At 45.7% G+C, this 12,581-nt stretch overlaps 1 protein-coding gene across 3 annotated transcripts in view; it reads left to right on the forward strand.

The window, feature by feature from the left end:
• The window catches only part of NAV2 (neuron navigator 2), a 710,120-nt gene that overhangs the window by 577,670 nt on the left and 119,869 nt on the right, over positions 1-12,581 (forward strand). The gene's annotated exons all lie outside the window — the stretch shown is intronic.

Consider the following 12,581-nt stretch of genomic DNA (forward strand, 5'->3'; position numbering starts at 1 on the left):
CTTTTAATTTGTTTGTTTAAAATGGTAAATTTGTGGGGGGGCCAGCCCTGTGGCCTAGTGGTTAAGTTGGGTGCACTCTGTTTTGGCAACCTGGGTTCAATTCCTGGGTGTAGACCTACACCACTCATTGGCAGCCATGCTGTGGCAGCATCCCACATACAAAATAGAGGAAGATTGGCACAGATGTCAGCTCAGGGTGAATCCTCAGCAAAAAAAAATAAATTTCTTTTTCTTTTTAATTTTTATTTATTTATTTTTTCCCCCAAAGCCCCAGTAGATAGTTATATGTCATAGTTGCACAGCCTTCTAGTTCCTGTATGTGGGACATGGCCTCAGCATGGCCGGAGAAGCAGTGCGTTGGTGCGCGCCCGGGATCCGAACCCTGGGCCACCAGCAGCCGAGCGTGCGCACTTAACTGCTAAGCCACGGGGCTGGCCCCAAAAATAAATTTCTAATAAAAAATAATAAAATGGTAAATTTATAACATTGAATATACTTTTTCAAACTCCTGCCTCACCCCAGAGATGGGTCCACTCTCACAGAGAACCAGTGTTCCAGCCTGCCTGGGTACCACTCGTGAAGGTGACCCAGCACACATGAATGCCTAGAAACGTGAACAGGGTCAGGCATCTGTGTTTCAGCTGTCGTGTCTGCTGGTCTTGCTGGATTTAGTGTCAGGTAATTTGAGCATCTTGTGATCACCCAATTTTGGCTTAATCCCTATGCTTGAAGGCCAGAGGCCTATAGATGTATTTCTTTATGTTGGTAGTACATTTATCGAATCCCACATAGAATGAGTGCCTAGAATAATGATTTTATTAAATGAAAATGTTACCTGGTAGAGATTTAGCATATAAGACCACACAGTGAATTCATCGTACATTTTCCATCCTTTGTATTGGCCACCTGTGTGTCCTATGAACTTGCTAATTTCCTTGCCCCAGCTCGAGGCTGCCTGGCAAACACCTTCTCATCCTTCAAGGTGCCACTTGAGGACTCCCTTCCTCTAAGAAGCCTTTTCTGGCCCCTTGCCCTGCCCTGGCCCTTGTTGAGCCCCCTGCAGATGTCGACGTGTCTGTTTCCTCCACCCAGACGAGAAGCCTCTCAAGGTCAAAGACTGAGTCTGAGTCTCGCATCCCCGGCGCCCAGGCCTGTGCCTGCCTCACAGTAGGGGCTGCATAAGTGTTTACTGAACGAATGACCACCTCAAAATGTGGACCATCTCTACCACCACAGCCTGCATACAGCTCTGGTACAGCCCTTCCTGTGACCCCCCAGCTGCTTCCAGAAATCTTTGCTGAGGTCAGGTGCTGCTCCCCAGGCGTGCATTGTGCCCCGGCCTGCAGAAGGGGTGGTCTCCCAGTTAGCAGTTCATCCCCTTTTCCCTCCGCCTGTTCCCAGCTCCCCTTGAGCTTTCTCTCGGCTGCAGCTCAGCTAAGACAAGGGGAAGCTCGCCTGAACCTAAGCCAGAGCACCAGCTGCCTTCTCCCCAGTTTGAGAGTGGCCATGGTTATTACTAGAGGGTGTGAAACGAGCGGAGAAAGAGACACCGGATGTCTGATCCCCACCCCCGGGGGCTGTTGTCATTTTCGGAAGGGAACACACAATCCCAAACACCAACCTCAATTCCGCTGACCTGATGTGAAAAGTGAACTTGTGTCACGGAGCACGTTGGGGTGGGGAGTCGTGTCAGAAATCGCGGGAACAGTGAGGTGTAGCAGCGCCCAGAAGATTGGCAGCATGTCTCAGTGTTAAAAGTGCCTGGGAGGAAGGCTCTTTGGACAAAGCGGAAGGCTTTTCCAGGGTAAGGGCATCTCATTACGACGCCCCTGCTGAGCCACCACACACTGCCCGCAGTGCTCTGTGCTCAGCATGCCCGGCACTGCTCGCTCGTGTCCCGTCTCAGTCTGAGCTTCCGTGTTGGACTGTTCTGAGGCCGGTAGGCCTGTTAAGTCCAAGACCGTGACTTCATTGATGTTTTAGAAGAACCATGGAGTTCTAACAACTCTTATCAAGCCTCTTCAGGCTTGTTAAGAACAGGGATCAAGCACTGTTAGCATGAACACTGTCCCCTTAATGGAGGGCCAAGACTAGTTATCCTGAGGATTTGAAATTTAAATTACCATTATCCTGTAGTCACATTATGGTGACTAACTCTTAAGGGAAACTGAAGCCAGTCTAGCTCACAGTTCCTCCATCAGGGTCTCAAGATTTAAGGCAGCATTTCTGACAGCTTGATCCTAACTACCTGCAAGAAAATTACTTACATGTCTTAAAAATGCAGATTTGGGGGAAGGATGAATAGGAGGAGGACAGGGAGTTTTTAGGGCAGTAAAACTTAATCTATGTGGTCCTGTAATGGGGGGTACATAACATTATGCATTTGTCAAAACCCATAGAGCTATGCAACACAGAGTGAAGCCTAATGTTAGCTATGGACTGTGGTTAATAATAACATATCAATTTGCTAGCGCCATCGAGTCGATTCCGACTCCTAGAGACCCTGCGTACAGCAGAGCAGAACCCTGCCTGGTGTTTTGCTCCATCTTCTCACCTTCCCACGCTCTATCAGACAATGCTCCGCTGCCAGTCATAGGGTTATCATGGCCAATGTTTTCGGCAGTGGGTGGCCAGGTCCTTTTTCCTAGTCTGTCTTAGTCTGGAAGCTCCACTGAAACCTGTCCACCATGGGTGACCCTGCTGCTGCTATTTGAAATATTCGTGGAAGAGCTTTCAGCATCACAGCCACGTGCAACCACCACGGTGTGACAACTGACAGACAGGTGGTGTGGTTCCCTGACCATGAAATGAACCCAGGCCGTGGCAGTGAGAGCACCAAATCTTAACCACTAGAACACCAGGGCTGGGTAATGTATCAATATTATTAATAATAATAATGTTTGTTATTAGTATCAAATAATAATATATCAGTATTGGTTCATCACTTGTTACAAATGTAGCACACTAATGCAAGATGTTAATAATAGGGGAAACTGGTGGCAGGGGAGAGGGGGTATATGGGAACTCTACTTTCTGGGCAATTTCTCCATAAACCTCAAAATACTCTAAAAAACTAAGGCCTACATAAGAATAGAGAGTTTGGGTCCTACTAATGACATTCTGCATCTGTGAAGCTGGGCCTTGAAATCTGCATTTTTCTCAGGTTCCCCCAGATGAGTCAGGTGTATTCTACAGTTTGAGAATTCCTGGATATCAGTGAATCTCCTTTCACCATCTGTTTCATTCCAAGAAGGAGCTTAAAGGGGCTTTGTCCAGAGTACTGTCTCCTGTGTGTTAGAATGTGTTTCATCTTTCAGTAGGTGCACAGAAAGCTTCCTGCTAGTGCTAGAAATAGTTGCTGCAATACTACACTGACAGTTGAGCCACAATAAAGAGAATTCAGGCCAGACCAAATTCCAGACACAGGGACTGTCAAATTGCCAAAGTGTGCGGCCTTTCTTCAGAAGGCTGCCCTGCTGGCTCCTGTTGTAAATGAGCATAGTTATGGATTATAATGAAAATTTCACATCTGTGTATTTATTTCAGTAGGACTGATAATCCACTATTGTTATAATATTTGGCTCTCTGCATGACTGTGTATTTATTAGCAAAATTATGGATTTTTTTTATTAAAATACTTGTGGAGTTTATATGTATATAGATCCTTCAGTCAGCTAAACTGAAATGCTCTGGAAATTGGTGCTAGATGGAATTTTGTTGAACTTGTGAAAATTCATGTTGCATCTTGCAAAAAACACAAGGACCTTGGCACCGTGCTTCGTCACCACACAGGAATTTTCCCACTTGATCAATGACTCCTCTGCGAGGAGATTGGTGAGAGCAAGGCCAAACCCCAAGCAGTGGAGGGATGGAGTCTTCATGCTGAAATTCAGGGTGACACAAGAGCTACGGGAGTGCCACATGCCACTTCTGAGTCAGTTTACAGCAACATAAGCAAAAGTCCTGCTGTGTGGAAGCTATTGCAGAGTACATCGAAAGGACCGACTCAGCCAGGACCCATCTCTGCCCTAACTCAGCAGAGGGGCACTAACCTGGCACCTGGGAGGGGCCCTGGAGCTGACTCACTCTGAGTGCGCATTTTGTACACATGTGCGATGGGGTCCATAGCTTTCTCCAGTTTCTCAAAGGGGTCTGCAACCTAAGAAGATATAGGAATTTCCCTTTTAGATAGTGGTCTGGAAACTTTTTTTTTCCCTTTGTTTTTGCTGAGGAAAATTCACCCTGAGCTAACATCTATGCCAGTCCTCCTCTTATTTTGTACGTGGGTCACTGCCACAGCGTGGCCGCCATCAAGTGGTGTAGGTCTGTGCCCAGGAACTGAACCCAGGCCACTGAAGCAGAACGTGCCAAACTTAACCATTAGGCCACGGGGCTGGTGCCTCTGAACTGTTTTTGGTTGTGTGAAAAAGAACTTGTCCCTCCATTAAACGTTGTATTTGTTTTTTAAACATATGTGTGCCATGTTACTGAAATATTGTGTGCACTATAAAACTCACAAAACTTAGGAATTAAAAGGGACAATAAGAAATATAAACAGAAGCACTTTAGTTTTCACCCCTGTGGGTCATCTTATGGCCCCCACTACAGAGATGGCTGCCTTAGACCAGTGCTTCCCTTTCTTTAATGTGCACTAAAACCACCTGGGGATCTTGCTGAACCTCAGAGGCTGATTCAGGAGGTCTGGCGTACTGCAGTTCTAAAAGTTGCCAGATGATGCTGAAGCTGCTAGTCCATGGCCCATACTTTGAGTGACAGGTAGAGGGGGAGGCACGTGCTGAGTTTTGTTGCAATGGCCCCGCAGTGTGCCTTCTGTTCTCCTCAAGCAGCTTTGCAGCACCTAGCTTTAGGGAATAAAGTCTATGGCACAATTTCCCCCAGTGAGGCTTAGAGTGGCCCCCTGGGACCCTTTGGCTTCTCCTTTACTCAGGCCTGCTGTTTCCTGCTGCTGCCTCTCTCCCCATGGCCTGCTGGAGCTGAGCTCTTGTCTGACTAGCTTAGCAACGTCTTTGTAGTGCTCCCCAGGAAGGCGTGCTCTGGTGACTAGGCTAGCCAGAGGAGTCTCCAGACCTCCTGAGCCTGCTTCACTTCTGCAGCAGCCTTGACTTCCTGCCACGCCAGAGTCAGAGAATCGAGCTGGGTTTTCCCAGTCTTCTGGCTCACTTCACAGTCAGGACCTGGTGAGATGGAAGTGAAATGCACAGCGGCCAGGAAAGAGGCTGGTGCCCCTTGAGTGGTCGGTGACTCATGGCCATTGAAGGAACTTTCTGCTGTGGTGTCTATTTGTCATGGTCATTTTCTGTGCTCTGAGCCGAGGTGCCTCATGCTGTGGCCTTAGGTGGCTGTTCTAAGCTTCAGGGAAATAAGGGAAGATTTTGCTAGAGATGAGAATTGAACTCCCACATCCTCCTTAGAAGAGCAAGATGCCAGCTTGGCGACGTCCTGAAGAGCCGGCAGGCCTGGCGCATGGAGGCCCTTGGTGCTGACAGATGCCCACGGTCTGCATCCAGCAGCAGGTAGGAACCTGCTTGGATTCTCTAGGTCATGTCTCCCCTCTGCCTCTGCCAGCAGAGTCGTTGAGGAGTTCCCCAAAAGACGTGGAAACCAAAGAAATGTTTGTTGATTATTTGTGTGGTCTAGTCCAGATTATTTATACTTGCAGGCCTGTTATTACAGAGAAACCTGAGAAAGACTGTAGTCTTTTTCTCCAAAGGCTGCTGTTGATTGTGTTTCACTGTGTGTCCGTTTGGGCCGACCCACAATACAGAAGCAGCAGCACCATGCTTTTTGCTTAGAACTCATCTTTATTTGGTTTTAAAACATAAGGATCTGCTGTGAGTTAGGGATTTAGACCCACTCTGATACGTCTCTGTACTTGTCATTGAAGGTGGAGGCGGTGGGTGGGGTGATAAGTGAAATAGGCCATGTTTGCCTCAGCTTTTGTGCCTAAAATCTTTGAGGGCAAGGTGGTTTCCAAGTATTTCCTTAGTAAAATTTTAAGTGTTCGCCTAAATTTTGGTATTGCCGTTTTGTAATTAGCACTGAAAAATTAAACTCAGTTTTTTCCAGTCACATTTTTGCATTTCAGATGCATTCTTGTCTTCCCTTAAGTCAAACGTAAGAGCTTCTTTTCTGTCATAAAGATCATCTTTCTTCAAAAGATTCAGGCAGCTTTGTTAGACTAGCCTGTCGGTTTGTCCTTCTGTGACCCAGAGTGAGGTTTATTCATCTGACTTCTAAGAGGCCCTAAACTAAGCAGATCCTTTTACAGGTTTGTCCACAAACTCAGTTTCCATCCTAATAAACGAGAGAATAAATGTCTTGCCCGTCGTAATGGAGTAGACGAGCACTGGGAAAGCGAATGTTGTTTGGAGAGAAGAATGTTAGTGAAACGCTCAACTCCAAGGGCTTTTCATCAGCCCACGTCATTGTTTGTAACCTTATGCAGCAAAGTATGTGTTGACGTATATGCTCATGGATTTATATTGATGTTGGCAGGGAATATTTTGTGTATATGTATATATATATAACTCCTTTATTCTGTTTTTCTTTATGTTCACATTTAAACCAGAAGTGTGTCCAAAAAATATAGACAAGTTGACGTGTCTTTGAAGAAAAGTAATTACTTAGACTTGAATATTTTTTTCTGTTTGTATTGCTTTCTTTTCTTGCATCTGAGGGTTTTTTTTTTTTAATGTCATGCTCTATTAGAAATGCACCGAACTAGATCCGGTCAGTACATATGACTTGCCCTTCCGTCCCCTCTCACCTCCCCCAGTTCTTGGCTTTAGTGAAGTTGGTTTGTGTTACTTATGCAGCCGTGCTACACTGTGAATTTGGGAGTGAGGAGCCACGCGTCCCTCCTTCCCAAGGTGACCCACAAAGCCAGTTTCTCTTGTTCCACATTGTTGCCTCATTACAGTGAAAGAAAGAGAAGCGCTCCATTGACTAAATGTTGGACTCAGAATCTGGCGTATTTGTTCTAACAGGTCCCATTAGATTCCAGAGCTTTTTCACAGCTGGTGTCAGTTACATAGGATGTACCTGTTTTGTTGAGAAAGTTCCTTGTCATAGGCATGTTGCCCTCACAGGCCTCTCTTGGCTGGAGGGATGGCGAGGTCTACCCTACAAGTCTGGTCATTCCCCTGAAGCCTGGGATGACTCAGATAGGATTCAGACAAATGGTGCATTCTGAAAAATCTGTGGAAGGAAATATCAATGACAAGATGCTCACCACAAATGGAGTATTGCAAGGAAGGAAGTATTGACAAGTCAGTGTTCTCTTAAGCCAGAGCCTGTTACTCATGTGCTTAGTACCTCTGTAGCTCCCCTGGCTTGCAGGCAAGCATGCCCACCCTACCGGGCATCCAGGCCTTTCCTGACTGTGCCCCAGGCCCCTGCAGTCCAGCTCCTGTCTTTGTTCTGATGCCTCAGCAACAGTGAGCTACCTACCCTTCTCTTAGCTTGCCCTCCTCTCCATTTCTTTCTGCTTCTGTACACATTATGCATGTGCCTAGATGGATCCTTCTCCTTTGGCTGGCAAACTCCTATGCACCCTTCAAGGGCTAGCTTAAGTGGCATTCCTCTGTGACTCCTTCCCCCGTGTGTTCAGAGCCTGTCATACACCCATCTGTAATACTGCTTTTCATGTAGCCGTAGAGTCGTCTGTTCAATGTCTGAGTCCCTTACAGATTTTGAGTGTTGCCAGGGCAGAGACTAGGTCTTTTCATCTCTGTAACCCCAGCCTGGCACAGAGCCTGGTATGTAATCTTTGTGGAATGGAAAAGGGGGAAGGAAATGCAGAGTCACTGCTCTGTGATGTGGGCAGTCGCTACTGCTGATAGTAACAGCAGCTGATAAGTTGTAAGTGCTCCCAACGTGCCGGGCCCTGGGCTTTTATATGCACGGTCTCATTGACCCACCACAGCCCTGTGAGGTTAGTCTGTAGTGTCACCATCTTGCAGGTGAGGAAGCTGAAACTTTTGCTTTGACAAAGCTGGGATTTGAACCCACCTACCTGCACTGTGATCTTGACCCCAGTTTCATTTTCCTCATTGGAAAAAGAGAAATAATAAGATACTTTGTAAGATTCTTTTGAAGATGAAATGTCACGACTTATGGGAAGCACTTGGCACAGTGCCTGGCAAGCATCAGTAACCCTTAGTTCTTATTAATAATGACACACCCAAGGTTCCCCAGCTAGCCAGGGGCAGAAGAGATTTTGAACCAGGTCTCTCTGACAACAGATGCATGTTCCTAACTCTGATGCTCCTAGGCCACTGCAGGGTGCCCAGCCTTGAAAAGCAAGAAAAACGCCCCACAGATGCCCTGTTTCTTTAGCACAGGCTCCCATTCTCTCCATCCAGGGGCTCTGGGGAAGCTGCGGAAGGTGGAGGTAGAGAGCCCCCTCCACCCATCGCTGCAGAACTTGGAAGTGAAGGATAATGTGGAAATTGTTTAGTTTCTTGGCAGCTTAGTTAGGACCCCACCAAGCAAACATTAGGATGTTACCAGCACCTCATTAGGCTCCAGCACTAATTATTTGTTTCCTCAAGGAGAAGGAGAGTGTGGCCCTGGTGCTCAGGGGTTCAGTCCCTGGATCAGCTGGTTCCTTTCCTTGTGACCTCAGGCAAGTCATTGCATCTCCACCCAGTGTGAGCCTCTGATAAAGCTCCCAAGATGGGGCTTGGCCATCATTTTCCTGCCGCCCTGCACCTCCGAATCTTAGAGCTTCGGGAATGCAAGTCTTTTTAACCCTCCTGGTCAAGGGCCGGTGTTTGAGATCAGCACACCAGTGACCACTTCATCTGTAAATCATGCTTTCTTAAGGGACTAACTTGATTAAGGCAGTCTGTATTAATGTATTCTGTAGCTAATTTATATACAAATTTGAGTTGAACAAAAAAATGTATATTTTTCATTGAGACTAGAAGAGTCATTAAAAAATATACACTGAGCTTTTTGTAAATCAGACTATAGTAATTGGTGGATAATAATTTAGAAATAAATATTTTGAATTAGATTTTGGAGTGTGAGGCTGGTTCTACTGACAGCTGTCTCCAGTGCTGTGCTGTCTTCTAGTGAGAGGACAGACAACAGAATTTATTTTGGAGAATATTGTAAAAACTAGGGACCGGCCTGGTGGCATAGCGGTTAGGTTTGCACACTCCGCTTCAGTGGCCTGGGGTTCACAGGTTTGGATCCCTGGCACGCCACTGACACACCTCTTGTCAAGCCATGCTATGGCAGCATCTCACATAAAGTAGAGGAAGATGGGCACAGATGTTAGCCCAGAGCCAGTCTTCCTCAGCAAAAAGAGGAGGATTGGCGGCGGATGTTAGCTCAGGGCTGGTCTTCCTCACACACACACACACACACACACACACACACACACAATAAATAAATAAATGATTGAACACATTTTTACAAACCTGTGGGAGAAGAGGTAAATTCCCTATTTTCGTTACCACTCATCCCCACTCCCTCTCTCTCTCTCTCTCTCTCTCTCACTCTCACTCACACACACACAGTGAATGAAATAGATCTGCAAGGAAACTGGATCATTGTCAGATAAGTTGCATTCAGTTCCCTGGCTGTCAGTTCCTGGTGCATTTGAGAAAGCAGAGTGTCCTGATTTATCCTTGCCCTTCCCCTCTGTCTAAACGGAATCAGAATTCCCAGAAGCAGTTGACAAACCGAGTTAGCACATTCAATCCCCTCTCTCCAGGGCCCTCCCGCCTTTGTCAGGCTGGGGGCTGCAGCATGTCTCAGCATTCCATCTCTGACATGCTCACCAGGCTCTGTTCTCTGGCCTTCCCAGAAAGCCAGGGCTGTGTATGTGTGGGCCTCGTCTACATGCCTAGATGCGTGTAATTGCCCAACCACGTGTGTTGTTTCACCAGCAATAAAAATCCCACAGGGAAATGAATGCTAAAATTAGTTTGTTTGTCCTTTGACAAGATCTCCCGAGTTGAAAAATTTTTGTTTATCTATATAGCTGAGCGGACTTCGCCAAATTCAAAATTAACTGCCTTGCTTAATGGTGCAACGGATTGTATTTTGAAGAGCTTCCACTGAATTCTCCTTGAGAGGACATTGATCTACAAAGTCCAGCCTCTGACAAAGTTACTGCATTTGGTGTAGGTGATGCTGGTTCAAGGTTGCATGCATGTAGTCCACCACTGGCCCCTGGGTCACTGCATCTGTTGGGTGGGTGGCTGGCTGGCTGGCTGGATGAATGGGTAGACTGGCAGATGGACCATTTAATTTGCCTTGCCATACATCTTAGATGTCAAGTTTGCTGACGTTTAAGAAGAAGGAAAACCTGTAATTGGTATTGTCCTCCCAAAAAGTTTTTGCTAAACTCCACTCTATGACTATGTCCTTGGCTTCATTCATTCAACAAAAACAATATTTAATAAGCACTTAGGATGTCTTAGGTACATGGGATATAGATTTGAACAAAATAAGAATAGTCCCTGCCTTCAAGAAACTTACTGTATAGAGTGAGAGACAAGCATTAAAAAGAAATAATGCAAATAATTATTTTACTGTAGCTGTAATCGCTGTATTTTTCTGTTTTAATTGTGATATGATTCATCTACCATGAAATTCACTATTTTAAAATGTACAATTCAGTGGTTTTTAGTATATTCACAAAGTGCTTTTTTGTTTTTAAAATCATGTGGTTGAGTGAAAATTTCAGTCTGTTCTGTTTTGTTGGCACAGCCACAAACAGTTGGTTTGACTGATTCCAACAGACTTTCCGTTACTTGGCTTTGCATCGCCTCTGTTCGTTAATGCCGCAGCTGGGGGGCAAGAGGGGGCCTCAGAGAAGTTCGGTCAGACACGGTATCCTAGAAGCTGCCCCAAGGGGACGTTCTTTTGACCCATGTTGGAAGCTCCTTCTCACCCAATGGCTTCAATGAGAACTTTCTTCTCTGCCCCTAACTTGAACTTACTGGTTCTGGGCAACCTCCACAGCATCTTTTTTTTTTTGTGAGGAAGATCAGCCCTGAGCTGACATCCATGCTAATCCTCCTCTTTTTGCTGAGGAAGACCAGCTCTGAGCTAACATCTATTGCCAATCCTCCTCCTCCCCTCCCCTCCAAAGCCCCAGTAGATAGTTGTATGTCATAGTTGCACATCCTTCTAGTTACTGTATGTGGGACGCGGCCTCAGCATGGCCAGAGAAGCGGTGCGTCAGTGTGCGCCCGGGATCCGAACCCGGGCCGCCAGCAGCGGAGCGCGTGCACTTAACTGCTAAACCACGGGGCCGGCCCCGACAGCATCGTTTTTTTAATCTGGAAAAATGCTTTTAATGTGAAATAAAACTTAGAGTACAAAATTTCATGTATACCATGGTTACAAATACATAAAAATAGAAATATATTATAGGAGAAAAGAATGGACTGAAACTGACCACATGAAATAGTGTCAAGATAATGAGAGAACATTATGAGTCTTTTTTTTTTTTTACTCACTGGATGGAAGCATTAGTTTCTTCTTTATCTATTTGAGTTTGGTTTTTGGGTTTTTTCCCATAGCACCTTATAATTCCATTTTCCTAAGTGTATATCCCAAGAAGGTCCCAAAGCGTGGGGGAAACTCAAGGATTGAGAACCGTCCGGATCTACCCCATAGATTCTGAAGCTAAAATACCAAAGGCAGTGACACCTGCCTTGATGTAGCTCAGCTGACTGTTTCAGGAAAATAACCACTCACTGGTCTTCTTACTCCCTGTTATTTAACTTGAAATGTAATATATTTGCATTTTCAGATATCTGGTAGGTCTCTCTGATGGGGCCCATGTAGGACTAAAGGGATCTGAATTTGGTTTCTTGCTCTGCCCCAGTTTTGCTTTCCCTTCCTGTTCTCTTCCGAAGATGGGGTAATGACACAAGCAGTCTCCTTTATGGGATGTTTTGAAGGAGCCAAGGCAGATGAGGTAAAGCTGCTTTGGGCCTGAACTACTTCCTGCTGGTGGCTAAGCTCTCAGGAAATGGTCTGGTTGGTGGACAGTCAGCCATCAATACAGAAAGTTCCCAAAGTTCCCCCTCCCCTGGACAACACTGATTTCATCGGAAAATGGCTTTGTGGCATCACCAAGAGATCTGAAAAAGAGTAAATTAGCATTAGTGTTACTCAGAGAGTTTTGTGACAACCCTCTTAAGAAATCAGTATCGAGGGTGAAATTCACCATTGTAGATACTTCAAGATGATCACAGCCCAAATAATGTCTTCCATTTATATGGTTTTATACAAATTGCAGAGCACTTGCATATTCCTTGTCTTGCTATTCCTTGTTTCACATTCCTTATGTCCACCTTATGATGCAGGAACGCTGTGATATTCCCATGGTTCAGATGAAAAACCCTGGGCCAGAGAAGCGACTTGCCCGTGGCGAAGGTGGTTCTTCTATCCTCTCCTTTTTCTTTCCACCTCTCTGAAAAGCTTGCCTACTTCCTCCACTGTTCTGTAGTATTTTTCCCTAAGATTTGCTGATGACTTGTCAGTTTCATTCACATTACTTAGGTGAAACACCTGCTTGTATAATTGCTGAC

The sequence above is a fragment of the Diceros bicornis genome, chromosome 7, assembly GCF_020826845.1.
Source record: "Diceros bicornis minor isolate mBicDic1 chromosome 7, mDicBic1.mat.cur, whole genome shotgun sequence".
In the NCBI taxonomy this organism is placed as follows: Eukaryota; Metazoa; Chordata; class Mammalia; order Perissodactyla; family Rhinocerotidae; genus Diceros; species Diceros bicornis.